The sequence below is a fragment of the Salmo salar genome, chromosome 08 (assembly GCF_965601325.2).
Source record: "Salmo salar chromosome 08, fSalSal1, whole genome shotgun sequence".
NCBI lineage: Eukaryota > Metazoa > Chordata > Actinopteri > Salmoniformes > Salmonidae > Salmo > Salmo salar.
Genome location: NC_138298.1, coordinates 1,357,501 through 1,365,000, shown reverse-complemented (window position 1 = coordinate 1,365,000; position 7,500 = coordinate 1,357,501). Strand labels below are relative to the sequence as shown.

Sequence of the window (7,500 nt, the reverse complement as noted above, 5' to 3'; positions counted from 1 at the left end):
AAGGAGAATTAAGCACACACAAGCTGCATTCAGCAACAATATTCTTGTTTGTCTTATAAATACAAGGCAGATGCTAATTGAAAACACAAGGAAATTTGATCCTATTAAAAAGGCAGGAAGCTGCATTTAGTCAATTCATCATTAAATGCTTACTACAAGGCAGTGTTGCTGATGAAATAGTGCAACAGCACACCCTCGTGGACAAAATGCTTACAGCACCTGGTATTCCCAGGCGGTCTCCCATCCAAGTACTAACCAGGCCCCACCCTGCTTAGCTTCCGAGATCAGACGAGATCGGGCGTACACAGGCTGGTATGGCCGTAAGCGAGAAACAATCTCTTGCTACAACATATATAGTCAAAGTGAGTCTGATAAAACAGACATTTAGTCAATTCATCATTAAATGCTTACTACAAGGCAGTGTTGCTGATGAAATAGTGCAAGAGCACACCCTCGTGGCCAAAATGCTTACAGCACCTGGTATTCCCAGGCGGTCTCCCATCGAAGTACTAACCAGGCCCGACCCTGCTTAGCTTCCGAGATCAGACGAGATCGGGCGTACACAGGCTGGTATGGCCGTAAACGAGAAACAATCTCTTGCTACAACATATATAGTCAAAGTGAGTGTGATAAACAGACATTGCATTTTCACCAATTAGATAAGCAGCTTGAACTTTGTGTCACTGAAAAAGTAAAAGAAATTACAAACACCGTTCCCATCACTTTTTAGCACAGGTAGTTGGATAAAATACAAACTTTATTTCCTTTCATCATTTGAACAGGGCAAAGGAGCATAAAGCACACACAAGCTGCATTCAGCAACAATATTCTTGTTTGTCTTATAAATACAAGGCAGATGCTAATTGAAAACACAAGGAAATTTGATCCTATTAAAAAGGCAGGAAGCTGCATTTAGTCAATTCATCATTAAATGCTTACTACAAGGCAGTGTTGCTGATGAAATAGTGCAACAGCACACCCTCGTGGACAAAATGCTTACAGCACCTGGTATTCCCAGGCGGTCTCCCATCCAAGTACTAACCAGGCCCGACCCTGCTTAGCTTCCAAGATCAGACGAGATCGGGCGTACACAGGCTGGTATGGCCGTAAGCGAGAAACAATCTCTTGCTACAACATATATAGTCAAAGTGAGTCTGATAAAACAGACATTTAGTCAATTCATCATTAAATGCTTACTACAAGGCAGTGTTGCTGATGAAATAGTGCAAGAGCACACCCTCGTGGACAAAATGCTTACAGCACCTGGTATTCCCAGGCGGTCTCCCATCCAAGTACTAACCAGGCCCGACCCTGCTTAGCTTCCGAGATCAGACGAGATCGGGCGTACACAGGCTGGTATGGCCGTAAGCGAGAAACAATCTCTTGCTACAACATATATAGTCAAAGTGAGTCTGATAAAACAGACATTTAGTCAATTCATCATTAAATGCTTACTACAAGGCAGTGTTGCTGATGAAATAGTGCAAGAGCACACCCTCGTGGACAAAATGCTTACAGCACCTGGTATTCCCAGGCGGTCTCCCATCCAAGTACTAACCAGGCCCGACCCTGCTTAGCTTCCGAGATCAGACGAGATCGGGCGTACCCAGGCTGGTATGGCCGTAAGCGAGAAACAATCTCTTGCTACAACATATATAGTCAAAGTGAGTGTGATAAACAGACATTGCATTTTCACCAATTAGATAAGCAGCTTGAACTTTGTGTCACTGAAAAAGTAGAAGAAATTACAAACACTGTTCCCATCACTTTTTAGCACAGGTAGTTGGATAAAATACAAACTTTATTTCCTTTCATCATTTGAACAGGGCAAAGGAGCACAAAGCACACACAAGCTGCATTCAGCAACAATATTCTTGTTTGTCTTATAAATACAAGGCAGATGCTAATTGAAAACACAAGGAAATTTGATCCTATTAAAAAGGCAGGAAGCTGCATTTAGTCAATTCATCATTAAATGCTTACTACAAGGCAGTGTTGCTGATGAAATAGTGCAGGGGCACACCCTCGTGGACAAAATGCTTACAGCACCTGGTATTCCCAGGCGGTCTCCCATCCAAGTACTAACCAGGCCCGACCCTGCTTAGCTTCCGAGATCAGACGAGATCGGGCGTACCCAGGCTGGTATGGCCGTAAGCGAGAAAAAATCTCTTGCTACAACATATATAGTCAAAGTGAGTGTGATAAACAGACATTGCATTTTCACCAATTAGATAAGCAGCTTGAACTTTGTGTCACTGAAAAAGTAGAAGAAATTACAAACACTGTTCCCATCACTTTTTAGCACAGGTAGTTGGATAAAATACAAACTTTATTTCCTTTCATCATTTGAACAGGGCAAAGGAGCACAAAGCACACACAAGCTGCATTCAGCAACAATATTCTTGTTTGTCTTATAAATACAAGGCAGATGCTAATTGAAAACACAAGGAAATTTGATCCTATTAAAAAGGCAGGAAGCTGCATTTAGTCAATTCATCATTAAATGCTTACTACAAGGCAGTGTTGCTGATGAAATAGTGCAGGGGCACACCCTCGTGGACAAAATGCTTACAGCACCTGGTATTCCCAGGCGGTCTCCCATCCAAGTACTAACCAGGCCCGACCCTGCTTAGCTTCCGAGATCAGACGAGATCGGGTGTACCCAGGCTGGTATGGCCGTAAGCGAGAAACAATCTCTTGCTACAATATATATAGTCAAAGTGAGTGTGATAAACAGACATTGCATTTTCACCAATTAGATAAGCAGCTTGAACTTTGTGTCACTGAAAAAGTAGAAGAAATTACAAACACTGTTCCCATCACTTTTTAGCACAGGTAGTTGGATAAAATACAAACTTTATTTCCTTTCATAATTTGAACAGGGCAAAGGAGCACAAAGCACACACAAGCTGCATTCAGCAACAATATTCTTGTTTGTCTTATAAATACAAGGCAGATGCTAATTGAAAACACAAGGAAATTTGATCCTATTAAAAAGGCAGGAAGCTGCATTTAGTCAATTCATCATTAAATGCTTACTACAAGGCAGTGTTGCTGATGAAATAGTGCAGGGGCACACCCTCGTGGACAAAATGCTTACAGCACCTGGTATTCCCAGGCGGTCTCCCATCCAAGTACTAACCAGGCCCGACCCTGCTTAGCTTCCGAGATCAGACGAGATCGGGCGTACCCAGGCTGGTATGGCCGTAAGCGAGAAACAATCTCTTGCTACAACATATATAGTCAAAGTGAGTCTGATAAAACAGACATTTAGTCAATTCATCATTAAATGCTTACTACAAGGCAGTGTTGCTGATGAAATAGTGCAAGAGCACACCCTCGTGGACAAAATGCTTACAGCACCTGGTATTCCCAGGCGGTCTCCCATCCAAGTACTAACCAGGCCCGACCCTGCTTAGCTTCCGAGATCAGACGAGATCGGGCGTACCCAGGCTGGTATGGCCGTAAGCGAGAAACAATCTCTTGCTACAACATATATAGTCAAAGTGAGTGTGATAAACAGACATTGCATTTTCACCAATTAGATAAGCAGCTTGAACTTTGTGTCACTGAAAAAGTAAAAGAAATTACAAACACCGTTCCCATCACTTTTTAGCACAGGTAGTTGGATAAAATACAAACTTTATTTCCTTTCATCATTTGAACAGGGCAAAGGAGAATTAAGCACACACAAGCTGCATTCAGCAACAATATTCTTGTTTGTCTTATAAATACAAGGCAGATGCTAATTGAAAACACAAGGAAATTTGATCCTATTAAAAAGGCAGGAAGCTGCATTTAGTCAATTCATCATTAAATGCTTACTACAAGGCAGTGTTGCTGATGAAATAGTGCAACAGCACACCCTCGTGGACAAAATGCTTACAGCACCTGGTATTCCCAGGCGGTCTCCCATCCAAGTACTAACCAGGCCCCACCCTGCTTAGCTTCCGAGATCAGACGAGATCGGGCGTACACAGGCTGGTATGGCCGTAAGCGAGAAACAATCTCTTGCTACAACATATATAGTCAAAGTGAGTCTGATAAAACAGACATTTAGTCAATTCATCATTAAATGCTTACTACAAGGCAGTGTTGCTGATGAAATAGTGCAAGAGCACACCCTCGTGGCCAAAATGCTTACAGCACCTGGTATTCCCAGGCGGTCTCCCATCGAAGTACTAACCAGGCCCGACCCTGCTTAGCTTCCGAGATCAGACGAGATCGGGCGTACACAGGCTGGTATGGCCGTAAACGAGAAACAATCTCTTGCTACAACATATATAGTCAAAGTGAGTGTGATAAACAGACATTGCATTTTCACCAATTAGATAAGCAGCTTGAACTTTGTGTCACTGAAAAAGTAAAAGAAATTACAAACACCGTTCCCATCACTTTTTAGCACAGGTAGTTGGATAAAATACAAACTTTATTTCCTTTCATCATTTGAACAGGGCAAAGGAGCATAAAGCACACACAAGCTGCATTCAGCAACAATATTCTTGTTTGTCTTATAAATACAAGGCAGATGCTAATTGAAAACACAAGGAAATTTGATCCTATTAAAAAGGCAGGAAGCTGCATTTAGTCAATTCATCATTAAATGCTTACTACAAGGCAGTGTTGCTGATGAAATAGTGCAACAGCACACCCTCGTGGACAAAATGCTTACAGCACCTGGTATTCCCAGGCGGTCTCCCATCCAAGTACTAACCAGGCCCGACCCTGCTTAGCTTCCAAGATCAGACGAGATCGGGCGTACACAGGCTGGTATGGCCGTAAGCGAGAAACAATCTCTTGCTACAACATATATAGTCAAAGTGAGTCTGATAAAACAGAGATTTAGTCAATTCATCATTAAATGCTTACTACAAGGCAGTGTTGCTGATGAAATAGTGCAGGGGCACACCCTCGTGGACAAAATGCTTACAGCACCTGGTATTCCCAGGCGGTCTCCCATCCAAGTACTAACCAGGCCCGACCCTGCTTCGCTTCCGAGATCAGACGAGATCGGGCGTACCCAGGCTGGTATGGCCGTAAGCGAGAAACAATCTCTTGCTACAACATATATAGTCAAAGTGAGTCTGATAAAACAGACATTTAGTCAATTCATCATTAAATGCTTAATACAAGGCAGTGTTGCTGATGAAATAGTGCAAGAGCACCCCCTCGTGGACAAAATGCTTAAGGCACCTGGTATTCCCAGGCGGTCTCCCATCCAAGTACTAACCAGGCCCGACCCTGCTTAGCTTCCGAGATCAGACGAGATCGGGCGTACCCAGGCTGGTATGGCCGTAAGCGAGAAACAATCTCTTGCTACAACATATATAGTCAAAATGAGTCTGATAAACAGACATTGCATTTTCACCAATTAGATAAGCAGCTTGAACTTTGTGTCACTGAAAAAGTAGAAGAAATTATAAACACTGTTCCCATCACTTTTTAGCACAGGTAGTTGGATAAAATACAAACTTTATTTCCTTTCATCATTTGAACAGGGCAAAGGAGCACAAAGCACACACAAGCTGCATTCAGCAACAATATTCTTGTTTGTCTTATAAATACAAGGCAGATGCTAATTGAAAACACAAGGAAATTTGATCCTATTAAAAAGGCAGGAAGCTGCATTTAGTCAATTCATCATTAAATGCTTACTACAAGGCAGTGTTGCTGATGAAATAGTGCAGGGGCACACCCTCGTGGACAAAATGCTTACAGCACCTGGTATTCCCAGGCGGTCTCCCATCCAAGTACTAACCAGGCCCGACCCTGCTTCGCTTCCGAGATCAGACAAGATCGGGCGTACCCAGGCTGGTATGGCCGTAAGCGAGAAACAATCTCTTGCTACAACATATATAGTCAAAGTGAGTCTGATAAAACAGACATTTAGTCAATTCATCATTAAATGCTTAATACAAGGCAGTGTTGCTGATGAAATAGTGCAAGAGCACCCCCTCGTGGACAAAATGCTTACAGCACCTGGTATTCCCAGGCGGTCTCCCATCCAAGTACTAACCAGGCCCGACCCTGCTTAGCTTCCGAGATCAGACGAGATCGGGCGTACCCAGGCTGGTATGGCCGTAAGCGAGAAACAATCTCTTGCTACAACATATATAGTCAAAATGAGTCTGATAAACAGACATTGCATTTTCACCAATTAGATAAGCAGCTTGAACTTTGTGTCACTGAAAAAGTAGAAGAAATTATAAACACTGTTCCCATCACTTTTTAGCACAGGTAGTTGGATAAAATACAAACTTTATTTCCTTTCATCATTTGAACAGGGCAAAGGAGCACAAAGCACACACAAGCTGCATTCAGCAACAATATTCTTGTTTGTCTTATAAATACAAGGCAGATGCTAATTGAAAACACAAGGAAATTTGATCCTATTAAAAAGGCAGGAAGCTGCATTTAGTCAATTCATCATTAAATGCTTACTACAAGGCAGTGTTGCTGATGAAATAGTGCAGGGGCACACCCTCGTGGACAAAATGCTTACAGCACCTGGTATTCCCAGGCGGTCTCCCATCCAAGTACTAACCAGGCCCGACCCTGCTTCGCTTCCGAGATCAGACAAGATCGGGCGTACCCAGGCTGGTATGGCCGTAAGCGAGAAACAATCTCTTGCTACAACATATATAGTCAAAGTGAGTCTGATAAAACAGACATTTAGTCAATTCATCATTAAATGCTTAATACAAGGCAGTGTTGCTGATGAAATAGTGCAAGAGCACCCCCTCGTGGACAAAATGCTTACAGCACCTGGTATTCCCAGGCGGTCTCCCATCCAAGTACTAACCAGGCCCGACCCTGCTTAGCTTCCGAGATCAGACGAGATCGGGCGTACCCAGGCTGGTATGGCCGTAAGCGAGAAACAATCTCTTGCTACAACATATATAGTCAAAGTGAGTGTGATAAACAGACATTGCATTTTCACCAATTAGATAAGCAGCTTGAACTTTGTGTCACTGAAAAAGTAGAAGAAATTACAAACACTGTTCCCATCACTTTTTAGCACAGGTAGTTGGATAAAATACAAACTTTATTTCCTTTCATCATTTGAACAGGGCAAAGGAGCACAAAGCACACACAAGCTGCATTCAGCAACAATATTCTTGTTTGTCTTATAAATACAAGGCAGATGCTAATTGAAAACACAAGGAAATTTGATCCTATTAAAAAGGCAGGAAGCTGCATTTAGTCAATTCATCATTAAATGCTTACTACAAGGCAGTGTTGCTGATGAAATAGTGCAGGGGCACACCCTCGTGGACAAAATGCTTACAGCACCTGGTATTCCCAGGCGGTCTCCCATCCAAGTACTAACCAGGCCCGACCCTGCTTAGCTTCCGAGATCAGACGAGATCGGGCGTACCCAGGCTGGTATGGCCGTAAGCGAGAAACAATCTCTTGCTACAACATATATAGTCAAAGTGAGTGTGATAAACAGACATTGCATTTTCACCAATTAGATAAGCAGCTTGAACTTTGTGTCAC

General features: G+C 42.8%; 19 non-coding genes across 19 annotated transcripts; all 19 read right to left on the bottom strand.

The window, feature by feature from the left end:
- Window positions 1-207: 207 nt before the first annotated feature.
- On the bottom strand, window positions 208-326 carry LOC145882060 (5S ribosomal RNA). The gene has a single exon (XR_014393627.1). It is a non-coding gene; the product is annotated as a 5S ribosomal RNA (ribosomal RNA).
- A 139-nt stretch (window positions 327-465) lies between these two features.
- Window positions 466-584, bottom strand: LOC145884609 (5S ribosomal RNA). Its single transcript, XR_014396187.1, has one exon. It is a non-coding gene; the product is annotated as a 5S ribosomal RNA (ribosomal RNA).
- A 409-nt stretch (window positions 585-993) lies between these two features.
- Window positions 994-1,112, bottom strand: LOC145885320 (5S ribosomal RNA). The gene has a single exon (XR_014396901.1). It is a non-coding gene; the product is annotated as a 5S ribosomal RNA (ribosomal RNA).
- A 139-nt stretch (window positions 1,113-1,251) lies between these two features.
- LOC145881663 (5S ribosomal RNA) lies at window positions 1,252-1,370 on the bottom strand. Its single transcript, XR_014393235.1, has one exon. It is a non-coding gene; the product is annotated as a 5S ribosomal RNA (ribosomal RNA).
- Window positions 1,371-1,509: 139 nt separating this feature from the next.
- On the bottom strand, window positions 1,510-1,628 carry LOC145854082 (5S ribosomal RNA). The gene has a single exon (XR_014374967.1). It is a non-coding gene; the product is annotated as a 5S ribosomal RNA (ribosomal RNA).
- Window positions 1,629-2,037: 409 nt separating this feature from the next.
- On the bottom strand, window positions 2,038-2,156 carry LOC145854080 (5S ribosomal RNA). Its single transcript, XR_014374965.1, has one exon. It is a non-coding gene; the product is annotated as a 5S ribosomal RNA (ribosomal RNA).
- Window positions 2,157-2,565: 409 nt separating this feature from the next.
- On the bottom strand, window positions 2,566-2,684 carry LOC145854813 (5S ribosomal RNA). Its single transcript, XR_014375697.1, has one exon. It is a non-coding gene; the product is annotated as a 5S ribosomal RNA (ribosomal RNA).
- A 409-nt stretch (window positions 2,685-3,093) lies between these two features.
- Window positions 3,094-3,212, bottom strand: LOC145854079 (5S ribosomal RNA). Its single transcript, XR_014374964.1, has one exon. It is a non-coding gene; the product is annotated as a 5S ribosomal RNA (ribosomal RNA).
- A 139-nt stretch (window positions 3,213-3,351) lies between these two features.
- On the bottom strand, window positions 3,352-3,470 carry LOC145854078 (5S ribosomal RNA). Its single transcript, XR_014374963.1, has one exon. It is a non-coding gene; the product is annotated as a 5S ribosomal RNA (ribosomal RNA).
- Window positions 3,471-3,879: 409 nt separating this feature from the next.
- LOC145882059 (5S ribosomal RNA) lies at window positions 3,880-3,998 on the bottom strand. The gene has a single exon (XR_014393626.1). It is a non-coding gene; the product is annotated as a 5S ribosomal RNA (ribosomal RNA).
- A 139-nt stretch (window positions 3,999-4,137) lies between these two features.
- On the bottom strand, window positions 4,138-4,256 carry LOC145884608 (5S ribosomal RNA). The gene has a single exon (XR_014396186.1). It is a non-coding gene; the product is annotated as a 5S ribosomal RNA (ribosomal RNA).
- Window positions 4,257-4,665: 409 nt separating this feature from the next.
- LOC145885319 (5S ribosomal RNA) lies at window positions 4,666-4,784 on the bottom strand. Its single transcript, XR_014396900.1, has one exon. It is a non-coding gene; the product is annotated as a 5S ribosomal RNA (ribosomal RNA).
- A 139-nt stretch (window positions 4,785-4,923) lies between these two features.
- On the bottom strand, window positions 4,924-5,042 carry LOC145882448 (5S ribosomal RNA). The gene has a single exon (XR_014394016.1). It is a non-coding gene; the product is annotated as a 5S ribosomal RNA (ribosomal RNA).
- A 139-nt stretch (window positions 5,043-5,181) lies between these two features.
- On the bottom strand, window positions 5,182-5,300 carry LOC145885612 (5S ribosomal RNA). Its single transcript, XR_014397195.1, has one exon. It is a non-coding gene; the product is annotated as a 5S ribosomal RNA (ribosomal RNA).
- A 409-nt stretch (window positions 5,301-5,709) lies between these two features.
- On the bottom strand, window positions 5,710-5,828 carry LOC145886644 (5S ribosomal RNA). Its single transcript, XR_014398229.1, has one exon. It is a non-coding gene; the product is annotated as a 5S ribosomal RNA (ribosomal RNA).
- A 139-nt stretch (window positions 5,829-5,967) lies between these two features.
- Window positions 5,968-6,086, bottom strand: LOC145854077 (5S ribosomal RNA). The gene has a single exon (XR_014374962.1). It is a non-coding gene; the product is annotated as a 5S ribosomal RNA (ribosomal RNA).
- A 409-nt stretch (window positions 6,087-6,495) lies between these two features.
- On the bottom strand, window positions 6,496-6,614 carry LOC145886643 (5S ribosomal RNA). Its single transcript, XR_014398228.1, has one exon. It is a non-coding gene; the product is annotated as a 5S ribosomal RNA (ribosomal RNA).
- Window positions 6,615-6,753: 139 nt separating this feature from the next.
- LOC145854076 (5S ribosomal RNA) lies at window positions 6,754-6,872 on the bottom strand. The gene has a single exon (XR_014374961.1). It is a non-coding gene; the product is annotated as a 5S ribosomal RNA (ribosomal RNA).
- Window positions 6,873-7,281: 409 nt separating this feature from the next.
- On the bottom strand, window positions 7,282-7,400 carry LOC145854075 (5S ribosomal RNA). Its single transcript, XR_014374960.1, has one exon. It is a non-coding gene; the product is annotated as a 5S ribosomal RNA (ribosomal RNA).
- Between the last annotated feature and the right edge of the window lie 100 nt (window positions 7,401-7,500).